The 24,670-nt window shown below is 45.8% G+C and overlaps 1 long non-coding RNA gene across 1 annotated transcript in view; it reads left to right on the forward strand.

The window, feature by feature from the left end:
- Positions 1–24,670, forward strand: part of LOC146036393 (uncharacterized) — a 69,027-nt gene that overhangs the window by 12,601 nt on the left and 31,756 nt on the right. Inside the window, exon 2 of the long non-coding RNA XR_014460814.1 lies at positions 15,077–15,176. This is a non-coding gene — a long non-coding RNA (uncharacterized LOC146036393). The remainder of the gene's footprint in view (positions 1–15,076; positions 15,177–24,670) is intronic.

Raw genomic sequence — 24,670 nt, forward strand, 5'->3', positions numbered from 1 at the left:
AGAGGTGCCAGCAATATGTTTCTGCTTATAAAGATGACAATAGTGTCTCCTGGCTAATCAGAAACAATGACTGACACCCCCCCCCCCCTTCTTCATGTATCACATGACTGCCAAATATTAACCCCCAAACCCTATAACCCCCCCCCCCCACTGCCCCCACCTGCTCACAGAGCTATTCTGCCTGCATAATATATGTAATTAATCATATATCTCATATATCATTGGTTATATGTATATATATATATATATATATATATATATATATATATATATATATATATATATATATATATATATATATATATACAGCAAAGCCCGGCGGCACTCAGGAACAAATGAAAGAAACAACAAGAAACTACAGCCACAGGCAAATATGACTCTCATAGTTTCTTTCATTTGTTCCTGAGTGCCGCCGGGCTTTGCTGTATGTGGGGACCTGCTTGTCTCCTGAATGCGGATGGCAACAGGCCAGGTATGTACGTTTAGTGAGTGCCAGAACCTATCGACATATATATATATATATATATATATATATATATATATATATATGGGGGGGGGGGGGTGAGTATGTACACACAGGGGGTCTCTGTGTCGGGTGGGGGATGGGGTAACATCACAGGCAATTAATCACGCGTGACAGCCACCAATTAAATGCCATCGGAAAGCCCCTCACATAATTGTCATCTATTACATAGACGTGTAACTTATTGTATAGGAATTCTAGAGTATTACATTGATGTATAGTTTATTGTATGAGGCTGTTATCCAAGAGAATATAGTATGGAGATATATAATCTGGAAATATATATATATATATATAATATGGGTACATGTACAGTATATATACAGGTGGCACAATATACTGTAAATTGCTGCACTTTCAAGTTAGGATTTGTCTCCTGATCAGACCTCGTGTATCCAATACTAAGCACCAGCGACATTGTCCACGAGTGCCTGTGTCTGTTACAGTTATTACAGTACTAATTGAATATTAAATAAAATTCCATACATAGAATGTAACTAAAGTATAGTGATAAACTACATTTTATGTTAACATTTTTTTTTTTTTTTTTTTTTTAAATATCTTTTTATTTGAAAATTTTTCAGAATCATACAAGTAAAGACATGTCATTACATATTTCCATAAATATATAGTCCAGACATTAGAAAGAAAATTATAATTGTAAAGATAAAGGGTTATGGTTCGATGAGTTTTTAAATGTTACCCTTCGGTAGATACAGGTTCTCCGTCTTGACCCCTATATCTTCATAAATTATCTGAATGTTACTTTCTGTAGGTCATAAGCTGCGGAGTAAGGTGCCCTTAGTTTTTATAATATACCGTAGGCTCTTGTCATTTGGGCCCACAGAAACTAAAATACTTGCCCTTTCTCTTCATGAATTCCTATCTAACTTCACTTAACTAATGCCTATATGACACATACTCCATAATCTTATTCTAACAACACATAATTTTGACACGTAGACAGGTACACTTGGGGAGGGAAGGGGGGGGGGAGGGGGGGGGTCAGAAGTATATTCAGAAATCTTAGTTGGTTTCAAATTACGCATTCGACACATTATTCTGGTCTTAGGCATCTATATTTATCTGTTTCTTCAAAACCTTCTTCCTAAAACCCTAATAAAACCTAAGCATATAGAGAATAACCAATATTGAACCTAGGTTGAATAACATCTCACAACATATAGTCCAGCCGCTATGGTTTCCAAAATGAGCTACAAGGTTGATCTATAAGGTTGATCTATAAGGATAGGAGACTGGATGTATTTTCAGGCTAGATATTTAGAGTCGGATTTCCTTAAATCTTCACCTTAAAGCTATACATTTCCAAAAGAGGCGTCCACATTGGGCTAAAGTCTTCTGTCAAAGTAGTTTAGTACCTGTTGTTTTGAATGTTCATCTAGAGATTGAATAAATGGCTTCCACTTGGAATAAAAGGCTTTTGTGGATTGTGGCTCATTTAAGGTATATATATATATATATATATATATATATATATATATATATATATATATATATATGTGTGTGTGTATGTATAGCAATAGTGTGTGTGTGTGTGTGTGTGTGTGTGTGTGTGTGTATATATATATATATATATAATAAGATGAGTCAATATAGAATACATGTGTACAGCTAATTCGATTCTAATCATAGAATACAAAAATATATTTATATATGAGAGGGTATTATAGCAAAACAATATATGTGTGCATGTATTATGTGCATAATTAAAACTGGTCAAAAGCCAGTTAAACCCTTTTCATATTGCATGTTGTAAAGGTATATTGCAGTTTAAATACCATTTTGTACCTTTCAGATTCAGCCCGTTTCACCCATAGAAAGCCATACAATGTCATTTTAAATGTTTTTTTTCCTGCTTGTGGGCGGGGATCACGTGTGGTTATCATTTGTAGCAAATACCGTTTCTGAGCTGTTCAGACTGCAGGGAAAACGGCTCAGAAACGTGTAGGATCCTGCTTTTAACACGTTTCAAAATACCGGTATTCTGTAACCGGGAAATTGATTGTGGAGCTTTCACACTGCAGCTGGTACCGTTTTAAAGCAGTTAAAAATTGGCAATATGCCGTGTTAAAACTGCAATGTCAAAGGGGTATAATATAGCTGGATATGTAACGTTTTATATGAGGCTAATCAGTAAAGCCCCTTTCACATTGCAGTTTTAACACGGCATATTGCCAATTTTTAACTGCTTTAAAACGGTACCAGCTGCAATATGAAAGCTCCACAATCAATTTACCGGTTACAAAATACTGGTATTTTGAAACGTTTTAAGCTTGAAAACGGTTGATTAAAACCGAAACATTGCCCCCAGACTTCAGTGTCTGCGTGTTTGTTAAATTCAAAGTCCTACGAGTGCCGCTGATAATCTTGGTTATATATATATATTGGTGTTAATCTACACAGTCTCCTGACTTTTCATTCCATTTTGGACCGAGTGCCGCCGCCTCCAACAAACTATATATATATATATATATATATATATATATATATATATACTTGCTGCGAGCTGGCACTCCAATGCAAAGCAGTCAATGGCCCCGGTGCCTTTAGCCGATTGAATAAAACACAAATGGGTCCCGAAGGATGGTCCAAAGAAACGGCACTCGAAGGTCTTGATAATGCAGAATTTAATATACAACGTTTCGGGGGTCCACAGCCCCCGTCGTCAGGTAACAGTACATATAATAAAACCAATCACCTCACCTTATATCTAAGCGTGCAGCCAGTCAGCCGGGTCCACGGCGTCCTCACAGCTTCCGGGCGGAAGTTGTCATCTGACGCACTTCCGGTCCGGCGTCCCCGTTGCCGGGATACCGCAAGCCTGTGACGTGATGCACGCTCGCATAGCATCACGTTACCAGGCAACAGGTCTCCTGGAGTCAGTGCCGGAACCACGGCCTGACTTTGGCTAAAATAAAAACAGAAACAGAAAACTGTTACTTAGCTGCGATGGTATAGTGCAGCACTTAGAGACGTTTATAACATGCAGAATGGACCTCAATAGAAAAATGCAACAATTTCAGACAGTAATGAAAGTCAAGCATTTGCAAATACAATAAATAGCAATGTAATGAAAGACGTGTATGCATTCCGATGTTCAGGGCTATAAGTACATAAATATTTTATAGTAATGCATTCCATGTTATACGTTCATTTAGGCCATTAGGAGAAACAGTTCCTAAACGATAGATCCAGTTAGCCTCCAATTTAAGGAGGATCTTCTGTCGGTCTCCCCCTCTAGTGAGAGGGGGGACATGATCCACTATCATGTAGCGGAGGGATGATAAGGCATGGCCACATTGTTTGAAGTGGGATGCCACTGGTTGGTCGTTCGGCTTGTCAGCTAGGGCCGCCTTTATTGCGGACCTATGAAGTGCCGCCCTCTCCTTGAACTGTCTAGTCGACATGCCGACATAGTACAGTCCACAAGGACAAATAATGATGTAGATAATGTACTTAGTACTGCAGGTGAGTACATGTTTGATCTTATATTCCTTTTGCAGATGAGGATGTTTGAATGAGCAGCCGGTGATTAAGAATTGACAGGTGACACACTTTATACATTTGTAGCATCCTGGAGCTTTATGCCTAATACTTGATTGTAGACTGGTATCAAACCCTGTTATGTCGGAGTGGACCAATTTGTCCCGAAGGTTGCGTCCCCTGCGATAACAGACCATTGATCTTGATGTAGAAAAGCATTTAAGCTCTTTGTCTGTGGCTATGATAGGCCATAATGCCCGATTGGCCACAGGGAGTACGGGGCTATTAGCATCGTACGTAGTGGTCCAAGGGAAGACATCCTTATGCTGTCGGACATTGGGTTTTAGAAGATTTTTTCTATCCAGTTTAAGGACTTTTTGTTTAGAAATGAGTAAGTCCTTTTTGAGGTATCCCCGATCTTGAAATTTAGAGACAATGATGTCTAGTTGTTCCGGAAGCTCCTCAATATTGCTGCAAATACGGGCTGCTCTAAGCATCTGGGAATATGCCAACCCCTTCTTGAGAGGGGGCGGATGATGGCTGCTGGCTAATAGCAGCGTATTCCTGTCAGTACTTTTGTAGTAGATGTTAGTAGAGATATGTCCATTTTTTAAAGAGACGGTGACATCTAAAAAGTTAATGCTCTCCCTGCTCCAATTGAAGGTCAATTTAATGGGCCCTGGTTCTTGATTGATGGTCTGCATGAGATCAATGAATTGCTGAGGGGTGCCCGACCACATCATGAACAAGTCATCGATGTATCGACATAGCAGAACGATGTATTGGCTGTAGTCATTGTTGGCAAAGAACACTTTCTCTTGTGCCACCATAAATACATTGGCATAAGAGGGTGCCACAGCAGATCCCATGGCACACCCCTCTTGTTGTAAATACAACTGGCCATCAAATAAAAAGTAATTTCTGGTTAAAACCAGTTCCAGAAGCTGTAAGAATAAATTTTTATCAAAGGAAAAATTTTCGCCAAGGCCTTCCAGGAATCGCTGCATTGCTAGCAAGCCTTGCTGGTGGGGTATGGACGTATACAATGCAGTGACGTCCATGCAGCACAATATTGTATCTGGAGTGATGTTTGAAGTCTGCTCCAGTCTGTTAAGAAAGCAGGTAGTGTCTTTTAAATGTGTGTCTTGTGTGACCACATGAGGTTGTATAAGGCAGTCCAACATTTGAGACACCGGCTGGTACAGACTATTCATCGCCGAAATTATCGGTCGTCCTGGGGGATATTTGGCATCTTTGTGTATTTTTGGTACACTATACAGTACTGGAATTACTGGATGTTTGGTGATGAGAGTGTTCAGCGTTTTTTGATCAATTTTTTTATCCAACAATGCTTTCTGCAAAATGCCCGTCAGTTCTTTACTATATGTCTCAGTAGGGTCAAAATTAAGCTTCTTGTATACCTGTGTATTGGAGAGTTGTCCCAATAACTCCGACCTGTAGTCACTTAAATTTTGAATGATGATCGCCCCGCCCTTATCTGCGGGGCGTATTGTGATGCTTTTATCTTCACTCAAAGTTTTTAAGGCTTGATTCTCTTCTTTAGAAAGGTTGGAGTGGTAGGGGGTAGGAGCAGCCGCAAATCTGGTCATAGATGTGTCCATGAGACGAGTAAACGTTTTGATAGAGGCGTTATTAGAGGGGGGATCGAAAGAGGATTTACTGTGTGACTGTAGAAAACCACTGACAGGGTTTTGAGTATTTTCAGTGGGGTGATGTTGGAAAAACTCACGCAATCTGAGTTTGCGGTTCATCCGGTGTAGATCTAGTTGCCATTCAAAGGCATTGTGTCGGTTTGTCGGGACAAAAGACAAGCCCCTCTGTAAAACCTTATGCTCTGTTGGTGTCAGTGGACGGTCAGATAAATTGAAGATATTGTTTACTTCTTGTTTGTTGGTTTTGATGATCCTCTGCCCCTGGCCGCCTCTGCGGGTTTTTTTGTATCGCGACCCTTTCGGGTCGTGACCCCTAAAGGGGGTTTCTGTGCAGTGTTTTCGTCAGATTCATTAGGAGCAAAGTCACTATCAGAGGCTGATGACTGCTGTGTCCTCTCTCTGCCCTGGTGTCGACCGCGCCAACTGCGTCTTGGCTGTGAGTTGTAGCCTCTAGTGCTAGGTTCAGTACCGGTGATCCAACGGTAGACTTGGTTTGACTCATAGTCAGATTTAACCGTTGCCAACTTCGTTTTCTTAAAACGGGCCAATTCCCGGCGGTACGTTTCACACTGATTTTTGAGTTTGGTCGACCACGAATCAAATTCAGGGGCTTGTAGGAGTGTTGCACACTCAGTTCGGACAGCCTCCAATTTTTCTCTGGTGCTTTTAAGATCCTTGCCCGCTTCCTCCACCACCAGCAGCATCAAGTCCAGACTGCATTTGTTAAGGACTGCAATCCAACGCCTGCAGAACTCTGGACTTGACCTGCCAATGGTGGGGACATTGCGGACCCGGAAGCCCCTCGGTATTAGGCGCTCTCTCCAATAGTCAGATAGTGTCTGGCCATGTAGCAGATAGTCTATTTCCCGTTTTTGCAATTTCAGCAAAGTATGGTATAGGTCCTCATTTTCTGGATTGCCAACTGGTTCCTGAGCAAATAGAATGCCTGCGGCTTCATCTTCGGAAATGGTTAATATTTCCCCTATAGGGGCGATGATCACACCAGATTGTGTGCTTGAAGATTCCATAATGCAGGAACAACGTTCAATCAGGTAATGTGAAAACAAATGAAGGGGTGGGTGCCTTGCTCCTTGATATCCACTAGGGATGTCTGGATATACTTGCTGCGAGCTGGCACTCCAATGCAAAGCAGTCAATGGCCCCGGTGCCTTTAGCCGATTGAATAAAACACAAATGGGTCCCGAAGGATGGTCCAAAGAAACGGCACTCGAAGGTCTTGATAATGCAGAATTTAATATACAACGTTTCGGGGGTCCACAGCCCCCGTCGTCAGGTAACAGTACATATAATAAAACCAATCACCTCACCTTATATCTAAGCGTGCAGCCAGTCAGCCGGGTCCACGGCGTCCTCACAGCTTCCGGGCGGAAGTTGTCATCTGACGCACTTCCGGTCCGGCGTCCCCGTTGCCGGGATACCGCAAGCCTGGTTTACCGCAAGATTGGTTTTATTATATGTACTGTTACCTGACGACGGGGGCTGTGGACCCCCGAAACGTTGTATATTAAATTCTGCATTATCAAGACCTTCGAGTGCCGTTTCTTTGGACCATCCTTCGGGACCCATTTGTGTTTTATTCAATCGGCTAAAGGCACCGGGGCCATTGACTGCTTTGCATTGGAGTGCCAGCTCGCAGCAAGTATATCCAGACATCCCTAGTGGATATCAAGGAGCAAGGCACCCACCCCTTCATTTGTTTTCACATTTACCTGATTGAACGTTGTTCCTGCATTATGGAATCTTCAAGCACACAATCTGGTGTGATCATCGCCCCTATAGGGGAAATATTAACCATTTCCGAAGATGAAGCCGCAGGCATTCTATTTGCTCAGGAACCAGTTGGCAATCCAGAAAATGAGGACCTATACCATACTTTGCTGAAATTGCAAAAACGGGAAATAGACTATCTGCTACATGGCCAGACACTATCTGACTATTGGAGAGAGCGCCTAATACCGAGGGGCTTCCGGGTCCGCAATGTCCCCACCATTGGCAGGTCAAGTCCAGAGTTCTGCAGGCGTTGGATTGCAGTCCTTAACAAATGCAGTCTGGACTTGATGCTGCTGGTGGTGGAGGAAGCGGGCAAGGATCTTAAAAGCACCAGAGAAAAATTGGAGGCTGTCCGAACTGAGTGTGCAACACTCCTACAAGCCCCTGAATTTGATTCGTGGTCGACCAAACTCAAAAATCAGTGTGAAACGTACCGCCGGGAATTGGCCCGTTTTAAGAAAACGAAGTTGGCAACGGTTAAATCTGACTATGAGTCAAACCAAGTCTACCGTTGGATCACCGGTACTGAACCTAGCACTAGAGGCTACAACTCACAGCCAAGACGCAGTTGGCGCGGTCGACACCAGGGCAGAGAGAGGACACAGCAGTCATCAGCCTCTGATAGTGACTTTGCTCCTAATGAATCTGACGAAAACACTGCACAGAAACCCCCTTTAGGGGTCACGACCCGAAAGGGTCGCGATACAAAAAAACCCGCAGAGGCGGCCAGGGGCAGAGGATCATCAAAACCAACAAACAAGAAGTAAACAATATCTTCAATTTATCTGACCGTCCACTGACACCAACAGAGCATAAGGTTTTACAGAGGGGCTTGTCTTTTGTCCCGACAAACCGACACAATGCCTTTGAATGGCAACTAGATCTACACCGGATGAACCGCAAACTCAGATTGCGTGAGTTTTTCCAACATCACCCCACTGAAAATACTCAAAACCCTGTCAGTGGTTTTCTACAGTCACACAGTAAATCCTCTTTCGATCCCCCCTCTAATAACGCCTCTATCAAAACGTTTACTCGTCTCATGGACACATCTATGACCAGATTTGCGGCTGCTCCTACCCCCTACCACTCCAACCTTTCTAAAGAAGAGAATCAAGCCTTAAAAACTTTGAGTGAAGATAAAAGCATCACAATACGCCCCGCAGATAAGGGCGGGGCGATCATCATTCAAAATTTAAGTGACTACAGGTCGGAGTTATTGGGACAACTCTCCAATACACAGGTATACAAGAAGCTTAATTTTGACCCTACTGAGACATATAGTAAAGAACTGACGGGCATTTTGCAGAAAGCATTGTTGGATAAAAAAATTGATCAAAAAACGCTGAACACTCTCATCACCAAACATCCAGTAATTCCAGTACTGTATAGTGTACCAAAAATACACAAAGATGCCAAATATCCCCCAGGACGACCGATAATTTCGGCGATGAATAGTCTGTACCAGCCGGTGTCTCAAATGTTGGACTGCCTTATACAACCTCATGTGGTCACACAAGACACACATTTAAAAGACACTACCTGCTTTCTTAACAGACTGGAGCAGACTTCAAACATCACTCCAGATACAATATTGTGCTGCATGGACGTCACTGCATTGTATACGTCCATACCCCACCAGCAAGGCTTGCTAGCAATGCAGCGATTCCTGGAAGGCCTTGGCGAAAATTTTTCCTTTGATAAAAATTTATTCTTACAGCTTCTGGAACTGGTTTTAACCAGAAATTACTTTTTATTTGATGGCCAGTTGTATTTACAACAAGAGGGGTGTGCCATGGGATCTGCTGTGGCACCCTCTTATGCCAATGTATTTATGGTGGCACAAGAGAAAGTGTTCTTTGCCAACAATGACTACAGCCAATACATCGTTCTGCTATGTCGATACATCGATGACTTGTTCATGATGTGGTCGGGCACCCCTCAGCAATTCATTGATCTCATGCAGACCATCAATCAAGAACCAGGGCCCATTAAATTGACCTTCAATTGGAGCAGGGAGAGCATTAACTTTTTAGATGTCACCGTCTCTTTAAAAAATGGACATATCTCTACTAACATCTACTACAAAAGTACTGACAGGAATACGCTGCTATTAGCCAGCAGCCATCATCCGCCCCCTCTCAAGAAGGGGTTGGCATATTCCCAGATGCTTAGAGCAGCCCGTATTTGCAGCAATATTGAGGAGCTTCCGGAACAACTAGACATCATTGTCTCTAAATTTCAAGATCGGGGATACCTCAAAAAGGACTTACTCATTTCTAAACAAAAAGTCCTTAAACTGGATAGAAAAAATCTTCTAAAACCCAATGTCCGACAGCATAAGGATGTCTTCCCTTGGACCACTACGTACGATGCTAATAGCCCCGTACTCCCTGTGGCCAATCGGGCATTATGGCCTATCATAGCCACAGACAAAGAGCTTAAATGCTTTTCTACATCAAGATCAATGGTCTGTTATCGCAGGGGACGCAACCTTCGGGACAAATTGGTCCACTCCGACATAACAGGGTTTGATACCAGTCTACAATCAAGTATTAGGCATAAAGCTCCAGGATGCTACAAATGTATAAAGTGTGTCACCTGTCAATTCTTAATCACCGGCTGCTCATTCAAACATCCTCATCTGCAAAAGGAATATAAGATCAAACATGTACTCACCTGCAGTACTAAGTACATTATCTACATCATTATTTGTCCTTGTGGACTGTACTATGTCGGCATGTCGACTAGACAGTTCAAGGAGAGGGCGGCACTTCATAGGTCCGCAATAAAGGCGGCCCTAGCTGACAAGCCGAACGACCAACCAGTGGCATCCCACTTCAAACAATGTGGCCATGCCTTATCATCCCTCCGCTACATGATAGTGGATCATGTCCCCCCTCTCACTAGAGGGGGAGACCGACAGAAGATCCTCCTTAAATTGGAGGCTAACTGGATCTATCGTTTAGGAACTGTTTCTCCTAATGGCCTAAATGAACGTATAACATGGAATGCATTACTATAAAATATTTATGTACTTATAGCCCTGAACATCGGAATGCATACACGTCTTTCATTACATTGCTATTTATTGTATTTGCAAATGCTTGACTTTCATTACTGTCTGAAATTGTTGCATTTTTCTATTGAGGTCCATTCTGCATGTTATAAACGTCTCTAAGTGCTGCACTATACCATCGCAGCTAAGTAACAGTTTTCTGTTTCTGTTTTTATTTTAGCCAAAGTCAGGCCGTGGTTCCGGCACTGACTCCAGGAGACCTGTTGCCTGGTAACGTGATGCTATGCGAGCGTGCATCACGTCACAGGCTTGCGGTATCCCGGCAACGGGGACGCCGGACCGGAAGTGCGTCAGATGACAACTTCCGCCCGGAAGCTGTGAGGACGCCGTGGACCCGGCTGACTGGCTGCACGCTTAGATATAAGGTGAGGTGATTGGTTTTATTATATGTACTGTTACCTGACGACGGGGGCTGTGGACCCCCGAAACGTTGTATATTAAATTCTGCATTATCAAGACCTTCGAGTGCCGTTTCTTTGGACCATCCTTCGGGACCCATTTGTGTTTTATATATATATATATATATATATATATATATATATATACATAATATATACAGTTGTGTGGCAGATGAATAGTGGCACTCAGAGACTGAATAAATAAACATTTTAAGTTCACGTTTTGGGTTTGTAGCACCCAATAGCAGTATAAATATATATATATATATATATATATATATATATATATATATATATATATATATGTAATCTCCAAGGCACATAGCCCTGGAAAGGAAGAAGCGGCACTCTCCGGATTTGTAAATCAAGCAATTTTTAGTGCATCAAAAAAGTTTACAACATGGTCGTCATAGTCGTCAACGTTTCAAGGCTAGTGTGCCTTTTCATCAGGACGAAGTTAAGTGCTGTTAGTGCTGTGCAAAGAGAAGAAATTGCACAGCACTAACAGCACTTAACTTCGTCCTGATGAAAAGGCACACTAGCCTTGAAACGTTGACCACTATGACGACCATGTTGTAAACTTTTTTGATGCACTAAAAATTGCTTGATTTACAAATCCGGAGAGTGCCGCTTCCTCCTTTCCAGGGCTATGTGCCTTAGAGATTACATGTTTATACCAATCGCTTAGGAAGGCACCACGGTGGATGTCACTTTAGCCGAGAGTGCCGAACAAACCCCCTGTTCTATATATATATATATATATATATATATATATATATATATATATATATATATATATATATATATATATATACCTACAAATAGAAGCGGCACTCACGAGTCTGTTTAATTTAAAAAAGTATGTCTTTATTCCAATAAATACATACTTTTTGAAATTGAACAGCCTCGTGAGTGATGCTTCTATTTGTTGGTATTTTGGACTACTAGTCACATGAAGGCACCTCGAGCATTTTAACCCTGACTAAGCAAGCTGAGTGCCGGGCTGTGCAACTGCTATATATATATATACTGTATATACATACACACACATATACACACAGTCCGTAGGGGTGGCACTCTGATCATACAACACATGCCGAAGTGCCAGTAATTGGAAAGGAGACAGAACCCCGGAGCAGAGTACTCCTACTGAAACAAGGGCTCTGATTAAGGTCTGCTCGGTCTTCATCCAATTCAGTCCACACATGATGTGGGTAAAAATATGCATGCGCAGAGCCACTGTGCGAACCCCTTCGCTGTACGAAACCCAGGTCGGACCCTGGTCTTTGAATGCTGGAGTATCCAGGGTCTGTCCCAGCTTTATACCCCAGCACTTTGACCTGGGTCGGACCTGGGTCTGCACCATTTACACTGAACCTGGGTCAGCCCTGCCTTAAATAATATATATATAATATTTAAGGCAGGGCTGACCCAGGTTCAGTGTTTTTTAGGGGGTAGATGGGGAGTGTTGTCCCCGGGTGCTGGGAGGAGGGGGGTTCAATTTTTTTTTTCCTTTTGGATACAATAAAGAGACTTGTGTGAACTTTTACAGAAGAATGGTTATTATTGGAATCGTGGTGACTATAAATTGATTCTTGACTCATATATGAAATCGTTTTAAGTTCCAGGTGTATTTTAGACATTAATTCCAGTGCTATGAAATATCTCCAATCCATATCTTTCACAGGTCTTTATTGATGGTATTTGGCGGAGCTATCTCTATTGATGGTATATGGCTGAGCTGTCTCTATTGATGGTATATGGCTGAGCTGTCTCTGTGGATGGTATATGGCTGAGATGTCTCTATTGATGGTATATGGCTGAGCTGTCTCTAATGATGGCATATGGCTGAGCTGTCTTTATTGATGGTATATGGCTGAGCTGTCTTTAATGATGGTATATGGCTGAGCTGTCTCTATCGATGGTATGTGGCTGAGCTGTCTCTATTGATGGTTTATGGCTGAGCTGTCTATCGATGGTATGTGGCTGAGCTGCCTCTATCGATGGTATATGGCTGAGCTGTCTCTATTGATGGTATGTGGCTGAGCTGTCTCTAATGATGGTATATGGCTGAGCTGTCTCTATTGATGGCATATGGCTGAGCTGTCTCTAATGACTGTATATGGCTGAGCTGTCTCTATTGATGGTATATGGCTGAGCTGTCTCTATTGATGGTATATGGCTGAACTGTCTCTCTTGATGTTATATGACTGAGCTGTCTCTAATGATGGTATATGGCTGAGCTGCCTCTATTGATGGTATATGGCTAAGCTGTCTCTAGTGATGGTATATGGCTGAGCTGTCTCTATTGATGGTATATGGCTGAGCTGTCTCTAATGATGGTATATGGCTGAGCTGTCTCTATTGATGGTATATGGCTGAGCTGTCTCTAATGATGGTATATGGCTGAGCTGTCTCTATTGATGGTATATGGCTTAACTGTCTCTAATGATGGTATATGACTGAGCTGTCTCTAATGATGGTATATGGCTGAGCTGTCTCTATTGATGGTATATGGCTGAGCTGTCTCTAGTGATGGTATATGGCTGAGCTGTCTCTGTTGATGGTATATGGCTAAGCTGTCTCTAGTGATGGTATATGGCTGAGCTGTCTCTATTGATGGTATATGGCTGAGCTTTCTCTATTGATGGTATATGGCTTAACTGTCTCTAATGATGGTATATGACTGAGCTGTCTCTAATGATGGTATATGGCTGAGCTGTCTCTATTGATGGTATATGGCTAAGCTGTCTCTAATGAAGGTATATGGCTGAGCTGTCTCTGTCGATGGTATATGGCTGAGCTGTCTCTATCGATGGTATGTGGCTGAGCTGTCTCTATTTATGGTATATGGCTGAGCTTTCTCTATCGATGGTATATGGCTGAGCTTCTCTATTGATGGTATATAGCTGAGCTGTGTCAGATGATGGTATATGGCTGAGCTTCTCTATTGATGGTATATGGCTGAGCTGTCTCTATTGGTGGTATAGGGCTGAGCTGTGTCTAATGATTGTATATGGCTGAGCTTCTCTATTGATGGTATATGGCTGAGCTTCTCTATTGATGGTATATGGCTGAGCTTCTCTATTGATGGTATATGGCTGAGCTGTCTCTATAGATGGTATATGGCTGAGCTGTCTCTATCGATGGTATATGGCTGAGCTTCTCTATTGATGGTATTTGGCTGAGCTGTCTCCATACCTCCCAACATGACCCTCTCCAGGAGGGACACTTTGCTCTGTTTCTGGACTTCCTTCTTAATGTATGATTGCCATCACCTGTTTTAAACAGGTAAATGGGTAAGCAAGGTGCTATACCACAGGTGATGGCAATCATACATTACAAGGGAAGTCCAGAAACAGAGCATTGTGTCCCTCCTGGAGAGGGTCATGTTGGGAGGTATGTGTCTCTAATGATGGTATATGGCTGAGCTGTCTCTAATGATGGTATATGGCTGAGCTGTCTCTAATGATGGTATATGACTGAGCTGTCTTTTGGACTTTTAGCAGCAGCAGGACTGTTTTGTGTGCCTGAGATTGATTAGTCTGTTGTTCTTATACTTTTTGCCTTTGGCGAGTATCGCACTCACCAAGTCGTATGCACAGATTGGGATGGAAAGGGTGTGGATAGTGGGCTGTAACCTCGGAACACTGGGCATCCCCTTGTGAACGTCCCCCGGCCTGCGCTCGGCAGCTGATGTCACATGACCACCCCATAAAGGCAGCCCAGACTGATTTTTATTTGTGAATGGATAAAAAAATGATTTGATGGCAACATAGAAACATAGAATGTGACAGCAGATAAGAACCACTTGGCCCATCTAGTCTGCCCCTTTTTTAAACATGTTACCTCAAACCATATTTAATCCTCATTTTTGATTTTTCACCCGTTCAGCCGCATGTGATTCAATGTGTGAGAGTACACATCCATATGCATGAACACTTGGACATTCATTCGGCGTAGGGGGGACGGGCATTCGCTCTTACTCTCTGTAGTGGGCACAAGCAGTAGCACCTCGTCTCCCGGTTTAAAGGACCGGATAACTGTGGTAAGGTCATACCTTTGCTTCTGATGTTGTCACTGTTGTTCTTCCCTTCCTTCTTTAAAGAGGTCCAGAATCCCTCTTGGCTGTCTCCCATTGAGGAGCTGAAAGGGACTAATCCCTGTAGAAGATTGGGGTACCTCTCTGATCGTGAACATCAAGTAAGGTAGGAGCAGATCCCATACTCATTTTTCTTGAGACACTGTCTTTTTTATCATTGGCTTTAGGGTTTAATTAAACCTTTCTACCAGGCCGTCTGTTTGCGGGTGGTACACTGAGGCGGTAATACTGTCTACCAGGCCGTCTGTTTGCGGGTGGTACACTGAGGCGGTAATACTGTCTACCAGGCCGTCTGTTTGCGGGTGGCACACTGAGGCGGTAATACTGTCTACCAGGCCGTCTGTTTGCGGGTGGTACACTGAGGCGGTAATACTGTCTACCAGGCCGTCTGTTTGCGGGTGGCACACTGAGGCGGTAATACTGTCTACCAGGCCGTCTGTTTGCGGGTGGTACACTGAGGCGGTAATACTGTCTACCAGGCCGTCTGTTTGCGGGTGGTACACTGAGGCGGTAATCCTGTCTACCAGGCCGTCAGTTTGTGTGTGGTACACTGAGGCGGTAATACTGTCTACCAGGCTGTCTGTTTGTGGGTGGTACACTGAGGCGGTAATCCTGTCTACTAGGCCGTCTGTTTGCGGGTGGTACACTGAGGCGGTAATACTGTCTACCAGGCCGTCTGTTTGCGGGTGGTACACTGAGGCGGTAATCCTGTCTACCAGGCCGTCTGTTTGCGGGTGGTACACTGAGGCGGTAATACTGTCTACCAGGCCGTCTGTTTGTGGGTGGTACACTGAGGCGGTAATACTGTCTACCAGGCCGTCTGTTTGCGGGTGATACACCGAGGCGGTAATCCTGTCTACCAGGCCGTCTGTTTGCGGGTGGTACACTGAGGTGGTAATCCTGTCTACCAGGCCATCTGTTTGCGGGTGGTACACTGAGGCGGTAATACTGTCTGCCAGGCCGTCTGTTTGCGGGTGGTACACGGAGGCGGTAATACTGTCTACCATGTCGTCTGTTTGAGGGTGGTACACTGAGGCGGTCTATCTGTCTACCAGGCCGTCTGTTTGTGGGTGGTACACCGAGGCGGTAATACTGTCTACCAGGCCGTCTGTTTTGCGGGTGGTACACTGAGGCGGTAGTATTGTCTACCAGGCCGTTTTTTTGCGGGTGGTACACTGAGGCGGTAATACTGTATACCAGGCCGTCTGTTTGCAGGTGGTACACTAAGGCAATAATACTGTCTACTAGGCCATCTGTTTGCGGGTGGTACATTGAGGCAGTAATACTGTCTACCAGGCCGTCTGTTTGCGGGTGGTACACTCACTGAGGCGGTAATACTATCTACCAGGCCATCTGTTTGCGGGTGGTACACTGCGGCGGTAATACTGTCTACTTTTAACAACTGGTATGTAGAAGTAGTAGTACGTTTATTTATAAGGCGCCGCAAAGTGTCCGCAGCGCCGTACATAGCAAACAAAAAACAAATGACAAGGTAACGTACAGGGTGTGTTGAAAAATACAGTATAAATAGGGGTATAGCTGGTAGAAATAAAATCAGCATCAGTTCAGAAGTAGGTGTCAAAATTGTCGAGGAGACTGAAGATGAAGTAGAGGAAGGGAAGAACAGGACAGGAGGACAGGTGAGGTAAAGAGGTAGGGTGAGTACGTGAGGCAGGAGGACCCTACTCATAAGAGTTAACATACTAAAAATAGGTGGGTGGACGAACGAAAAACAACAGGATAAGTAGGAATGGAGGGGAACGGAGGCAGGATAGGAGGATCAAAAGAGGTTAGGAGGAGGGATAGGCTAGTCGAAAAAAGTGGGTTTTGAGGGAGCGCTTGAAGGAGGTAAGGGAATCAGAAAGCCTGATGGGTGGCGGGAGGTTGTTCCAGTGCAGGGGGGCAGTGCGAGAGAAGTCTTGGACACGGGAGTGGGAGGAGGTGATTAGGTGAGAGGACAGTCGGCGGTCAGCGATGGAGCGAAGAGGACGGGAGGGAGTGTGGATAGAGATCAGTGAAGAGAGGTAAGGAGCGGTGGAGGAGGAGAGAGCCTTGTAGGTGGTGGTGAGGAGTTTAAAGAGAACTCGGAAAGGAATGGGGAGCCAGTGAAGAGATAGATAGAGGGGGGAGGCAGAGGTAGAGTGGCGGGAGAGGAAGATGAGCCTAGCAGCAGCGTTAAGAATGGTTTGGAGAGGTGCGAGGCGGGTGAGAGGTAGCCCAGAGAGAAGGATGTTGCAGTAGTCAAGGCGGGAGATGACAAGAGAGTAAATGAGAATTTTGGTCGCGTCAGTGGAGAGGAATGGTCTGATGCGTGAGATGTTGTGTAGGTGAAAGCGGCAAGACTGTGAGAGAGCACGAATGTGGGGGGTGAAAGAGAGGGAGGAGTCAATGATGACACCGAGGCAGCGCGTTTGGTCGGTGGACGTGATCTCGGTTTCACCAATGCTGATGGAGATAGTGGGAGAAAAGGGGATGTTCGGGGGATGGAAGATTAGAAGTTCAGTTTTAGCCATGTTTAGTTTCAGGAAGTGTTGGGTCATCCAGGCTGAGATGGCCGTGAGGCATTCGGAGACCTTGGACAGGAGTGATGTGGATAGGTCGGGGGAGGAGAGATAGATTAGGGTATCATCAGCATAAAGGTGGTAATGGAAACCATAGGTATAAATCTTTCATCAGCTTGGACACAAACAGTGTACCTTGGTCCATTAAGACCTCCTTCGATATTACTAAGTCGGTATACATGGTTAGTAGCTCTCTGGCAATGGTGCTATAATGGTGCAGGTCAGGAGTATAGCCTTCAGGTACCTGGTGGCATAACCCACTCCCATTAGTTTGAATTGGTTCTCTCGAGCAGATTTTTCTACTGGCCCTATCAGATCCATACCAATCCGCTCAAAAGGCACGGAAATGATAGGGAGCGGTACCAGTGGAGCCCTAAACTCTGGCCGTGGGTCTGTCTTCTGGCACACTGGGCATTCCTGACAATACCTCTTGACTGAGTATTCTCCTCCTCTAAATGGTCTCCCCACAAAAGCGTATGTGCGGCTTCCAATACCAACCGCACAAGTTTTCGGGGAACTAAGAGCTGATCTACCCTTTTCCCTGTAAAGTAGTAACAAAATACAGCAAATCATTCTTTAGCACAAAATATGGCGCACCCTCTGACGGTAAAGCAGCACTCACCCTCCCATTAACCACTTTAACAGTCTAAAAGGCGTGTACCAGATTGCTGTCACCACGTTGGTCTCGCTCAAAGTCCTGCAATGATATACACTCACCAACAGGGTTCCATTGGGCCTCAGACTTGGTCTCCTGGGGATTCATTATCTTCGGTAGCTCTCCCAGCTGCCAAGCTTTGGTAGTCTCTGGTCTCTGGCCCCTGAGTTGCTTCAGTGGCTGACTGACAGAGTCATGCCATGTAACCAGCTCCTGCAGCAACGGGAAGTCACGGCCCAGGATTAATGTATAAGGTGGTCTGGGGGTCAACGCAGCTACCACCTCTAATGCAGGGTTGCCAACTTTATCAGCCTCCTCTCCGGGAGAAGCCCGGAGAGGAGACTTCCAGCTGCAGTTCTGGGGGCGGGGCTTGAGAATGACATCATTAAGCCCCGCCCCCAGGATGTAAAACCCAAATGCACAGATCTCTGTGGAGGGGGCGGGGCTAAAATGATGTGGGTGTGGACATTTTAGCCCAGCCCCCTCCACAGATTGCTGTATTTAAATCAGGTCAGGGTTAAGATGCTGCAATCGGGGGGTGGCATGGGGGCCCCCCAGAATCTGGGAGGGTTGCCCACCCCGGGGGGGCCGGGAGGTGGACTCGATTTTCGGGATCCTCCTGGCCATTCTGGGAGGGTAGGCAACTCTGCTCTAATGGTCGGCCCTGTATGGTCAGGGGTAAGTACACCCGGGGACACTCCTCAACATCGCCATGGATACACAACACCCGGACTGGAGGCAGGACCTCGTCAGCTCCTGGAGGAACCATGTTGGCAGTGACAATAGGGAGCTTACCAGCAGTATCCACCAGTGCCCAGATCTCCCAGCCTTCCAACTGCACCAGTGCCTGGAACAGGGTGGTTTCCGCTTTGTGCTGACCACAGGCCGAGCTGCTTTGCCTGCAGTGCAATCCATCAGCTCTCACATGACCAGGGCCGCCAAATTCAAAACACACAAGGCGAAACCTTTGGTTTAACCACTGGCACCCGAGTTCTGGGCTTCGGTATTGGCACGTATCCTGACCTGGCGTTATTCAGCTTTCCCATTGTAAGGTACTGCTCAATCACCACTGCCAGCTCGTCAAATGTCTGGGGGTCACCTGTATGGCCAAGTGCTGCACATAGCCTGGTCCACAATCCTATCCGGCTGCACCCAGGCCCTGGCCAGCTGAATCCAGGGAGGCTCAGAACCCTCCAGCCGCCAGTCATGGAACTCCTGGGCCTTGCTGGGCCCCGTCACTCCAATCCTGTCCAGTATAGCCTGTGTCAGGCCAGGATAGGAGCGTCGGTATCCGGCTGATCATAGAATGACTCAAGATAGACAGTCATATGGTCGACAGTGGAAAGGTCGACAGGGTTTAAAGGTTGACAGACAATAGGTTGACAGGGTCTAAAAGTCAACAGTCAAAAGGTCGACGGGGTTTAAAGGTCGACAGGCAATAGGTCAACATGGTCAAAAGGTCGACATGGGAAAGGTTGACATGAAAAAGGTCGACATGCAAATTTTTACAAATTTTTCAGCCGACGTGCCGACAGGCGGTATTTCATGCCCTACCATCCACTAGGGCGTGGAGGAAGAATAAAATAGTGTGCCGAGCACAGCGAGCCATGCGGGGGGATGCGGTACACTTAGGCAGTGTCCATGTCGACCTGGACCTGAGCTTGCTGACGGGGAGCCATGTCAGTTAATACCCATTTTACACCAAAAATGCCGGGTCGCTCCCGGGTTTTTGATCCTTGCAAATTTGGCATTTGCTTCATTTACACCGCCCGCAGCGGTAGGATATACGAAACACCCACACATGTTTTGTGGAATTATACAGCACACATGAGGCACTCCTGGAATTACACATGAGGCACTCCTGGAATTATACAGCACACTTGGCAGCACACATGGACTGATGCTGTACACTTAGCAGCACAACTGGAATTATACAGCACACATGAGGCACTCCTGAAATTATACAGCACACATGAGGCATTCCTGGAATTACACGAGGCACTCCTGGAATTATACAGCACACTTGGCAGCACACAGGGATTGATGCTGTACACTAAGCAGCACCCCTGGAATTATACATCACAGATGAGGCACTCCTGGAATTACACATGAGGTACTCCTGGAATTATACAGCACACTTGGCAGCACACAGGGATTGATGCTGTACACTAAGCAGCACCCCTGGAATTATACAGCACACATGAGGCACTCCTGGAATTATACAGCACACTTGGCAGCACACTTGGACTGATACTGTACACTTAGCAGCACAACTGGAATTATACAGCACACATGAGGCACTCCTGAAATTATACAGCACACTTGGCAGCACACATGGACTGATACTGTACACTTAGCAGCACCCCTGGAATTATACAGCACACATAGCAGCACCACTGGAATTATACAGCACAAATGAGGCACTCCTGGAATTATACAGCACACTTGAGGCACTCCTGGAATTATACAGCACACTTGGCAGCACACATGGACTGATACTACACACATAGCAGCACCTCTGGAATTATACAGCACACATGAGGCACTCCTGGAATTATACAGCACACGAGGTACTCCTGGAATTATGCAGCATACTTGGCAGCACACATGGACTGATACTGCACACTTAGGAGCACCCCTAGAATTACACACAAGGCACTCCTGGAATTATACAGCACACTTGGCAGCACACATGGATTGATAACTGTACACTTAGCAGCACCCCGGGAATTATACAGCACACATTAGGCAATCCTAGAATTTTACAGCACACACGAGGTACTCCTGGAATTATACAGCAAACTTGGCAGCACACATGGACTGATACTGTACACTTAGCAGCACCCTCGGAATTATACAGTACACATAGCAGCACCGCTGGAATTATACTGCACACATGAGGCACTCCTGGAATTATACAGCACACTTGAGGCACTCCTGGAATTATACAGCACACTTGAGGCACTCCTGGAATTATACAGCACACTTGGCAGCACACATGGACTGATACTGTACACTTAGCAGCACCCCTGGAATTATACAGCACACATAGCAGCACCACTGGAATTATACAGCACAAATGAGGCACTCCTGGAATTATACAGCACACTTGAGGCACTCCTGGAATTATACAGCACACTTGGCAGCACACATGGACTGATACTACACACATAGCAGCACCTCTGGAATTATACAGCACACATGAGGCACTCCTGGAATTATTCAACACACTTGAGGTACTCCTGGAATTATACAGCACACTTTGCAGCACACATGGACTGATACTGTACACTTTGCAGCACCCTGGGAATTACACAGTACACATAGCAGCACCGCTGAAATTATACTGCACACATGAGGCACTCCTGGAATTATGCAGCACACTTAAGGCACTCCTGGAATTATACAGCACACTTGGCAGCACACATGGACTGATACTGTACACTTAGCAGCACCCTGGGAATTATACAGTACACGTAGCAGCACCACTGGAATTATACAGCACACATGAGGCACTCCTGAAATTATACAACACACTTGAGGTACTCCTGGAATTATACAGCACACTTGGCAGCACACATGGACTGATACTGTACACTTAGCAGCACCCTGGGAATTACACAGTACACATAGCAGCACCGCTGAAATTATACTGCACACATGAGGCCCTCCTGGAATTATACAGCACACATGAGGCACTCCTGCATTATACAGCACACATGAGGCACTCCTGCATTATACAGCACACATAAGGCACTCCTGGAATTATACAGTACACATGGACTGATACTGTACACTTGGCAGCACACCTGGAATTATACAGCACACAAATCAGCACCCCCGGAATTATACAGCACACAAATCAGCACCCCCGGAATTATACAGCACACATGAGACACTCCTGGAGTTATACAGCACACATGGGCACTCCTGGAATTATACAGCACACATGAGGCACTCCTGGATTATACAGCACACATGAGACACTCCTGGAGTTATACAGCACACATGGGCACTCCTGGAATTATACAGCACACATGAGGCACTCCTGGATTATACAGCACACATGAGGCACTCCTGGATTATACAGCACACATGAGGCACTCCTGGAATTATACAGCACACTTGGCAGCACACATGGACTGATAACTGTACACTTAGCAGCACCCCGGGAATTATACAGCACACATTAGGCAATCCTAGAATTTTACAGCACACACGAGGCACTCCTGGAATTATACAGCAAACTTGGCAGCACACATGGACTGATACTGTACACTTAGCAGCACCCTGGGAATTATACAGTACAAATAGCAGCACTGCTGGAATTATACAGCACACTTGAGGTACTCCTGGAATTATGCAGCACACATGGGCTGATACTGTACACTTAGCAGCCAGGGGTGGATTTAGGGGCCGAGCCGCCCCTAGGCACAACATTTTTAGCCGCCCCCCCCCCCCATTAGGTGTATGGTGTGATGACATCACACAAATTAGTCTGGACTGAACCGGAGGAATACAAGGGGGTGAGAGGTGCAGGGTAGTGTCGTGGGAGGCTGGCATCCTGTTCTTACCTTTGGGTCCTTGTCTATGCTGGTGCCACTGCTCTCCTGGCGGCGGGGAGCTTCCAGTTGCTGCTGGTCTGCGACTCTGCGCAGAGGTGGGAGATGAGAAGCGGCTTTCCTGCTCAGAGCTGCTGCCAGCTAGAGGGTGGCTCAGCAGGGACGAGGAGAGAAGCCACAGCTTAATGGCAGGCCTCGGCGGGGATAGGAGCTGCAGCATCGTGTAAGGGTGAGGATGGGGGAGAGGAGAGTTAGCTTCCGAAGTTCCGGGTAGAGGTAGGACGGAGGCACCGGGCGGAGCTTCACATGTTAGAGGGAGGATGCTAGGCAGGGGGGACACGCCGGGTCCCCTGCTATTGCCAGCCGTGCTGGGTCTCTTGCTACTGCAGCCCCGCCAGTCCCCTCCGCCAGCAGCAGCGCTGGTTCCCTGCTAACAACGGCCGCATTGGGTACCCTCCTACCTCATCATTGCTGAGACGCTCTCACAGCCGCGCAAGGTCCCCTCCTCCCACAGCAGTGCCAGCAGTCATCCTCCGGCAGCAGCGCCTGGTTCCTTCCTCCAGCAGCAGCAGCACTTTGCCCACTGCTACCGCTTGCCGCGCAGGTTCACTTCACACTATTTTTTTTTTTTAAATTGACAAAAAAAAAAATCAAGCGGGTGACTGACAGCTGCCGCCCGTACTAGGTGCCGCCCCTAGGCCCGTGCCTCACGGGCCTAGTGACAAATCCGGCCCTGTTAGCAGCACCCCTGGAATTATACAGCACACATGAGGCACTCCTGAAATTATACAGCACACTTGGCAGCTCCACTCTGTCCCTTACACTGCATGATGTGGTGGCAGCTCTGCTCTGTCCCTTACACTGCATGATGTGGTGGCAACTCCGCTCTGTCCTTACACTGCATGATGTGGTGGCAGCTCCGCTCTATCCCTTACACTGTATGATGTGGTACACTTTTGTTGGTAAGCTGCTCAATCAGAGGTGTGTCATTCAGGTGCCAAAAGGGAGGGGTAATTCTGTCTAGGAAAAAACATTTTGTATCCCAATTGCACAATGAATGAGAAAATAACTACATATTAATCAGATAATACAGAGATCTTGGTTGCATATATCTGCAGATATAGGGCTAAGCCCCCAGGCCGGACGTCAAGGCCTCTCTGTCACTGGGGGTCCCTAATACTGGGTATGGGTCTGGGGTGTGGGCCCCCAACATGCCGACACAGGCTGAGTACTCCAGGGCAGCACACAAATGAAAATTAGTAAGGGTTAATAAGAAGCACATAAGTGCTATGTAGGGAAGTGAAGGTGGAATTAAAACACAAAATATATACAATGTGATAGGAAAAATAAGAGTTAATAAAGTGTTAGCGTGTGCTGACCTGGAGCAGACCAGTCCTACCAACACAGGGGGCACCACATTCCCAAACCCATCCCATAAGCAATAACATATATGTCTAGGCTTAATAGCCTGTATGATGTGGTGGCAGCTCTGCTCTGTCCCTTACACAGGGTTGCCGACCCTCCCGAAATTTCCGGGAGTCTCCCGAAAATCGGGGCTTACTCCCGGCCCCCCGGAAGGGTGGGCAACCCTCCCGGATTCAGGGAGGACCCCAGCTGTCCCCCGGATCGCGGCATTAAAATGCCGCAATCCTCGGGTCTCAGAGGAGGGGGCGGAGCTAAAATGACACAATCGCGTCATTTTAGCCCCGCCCCCTCCACGGAGATCACTGAATTCGATGGTTTGCCAGCATGGGGGCGGGGCTTAGTGATGTCACGCTTAAGCCCCCTGAGCGGCTACTGAATGTCTCCTCTCCGGGCTTCT

Source organism: Crinia signifera, chromosome 9 (genome assembly GCF_055691185.1).
Source record: "Crinia signifera chromosome 9, ASM5569118v1, whole genome shotgun sequence".
Classification (NCBI taxonomy): Eukaryota; Metazoa; Chordata; class Amphibia; order Anura; family Myobatrachidae; genus Crinia; species Crinia signifera.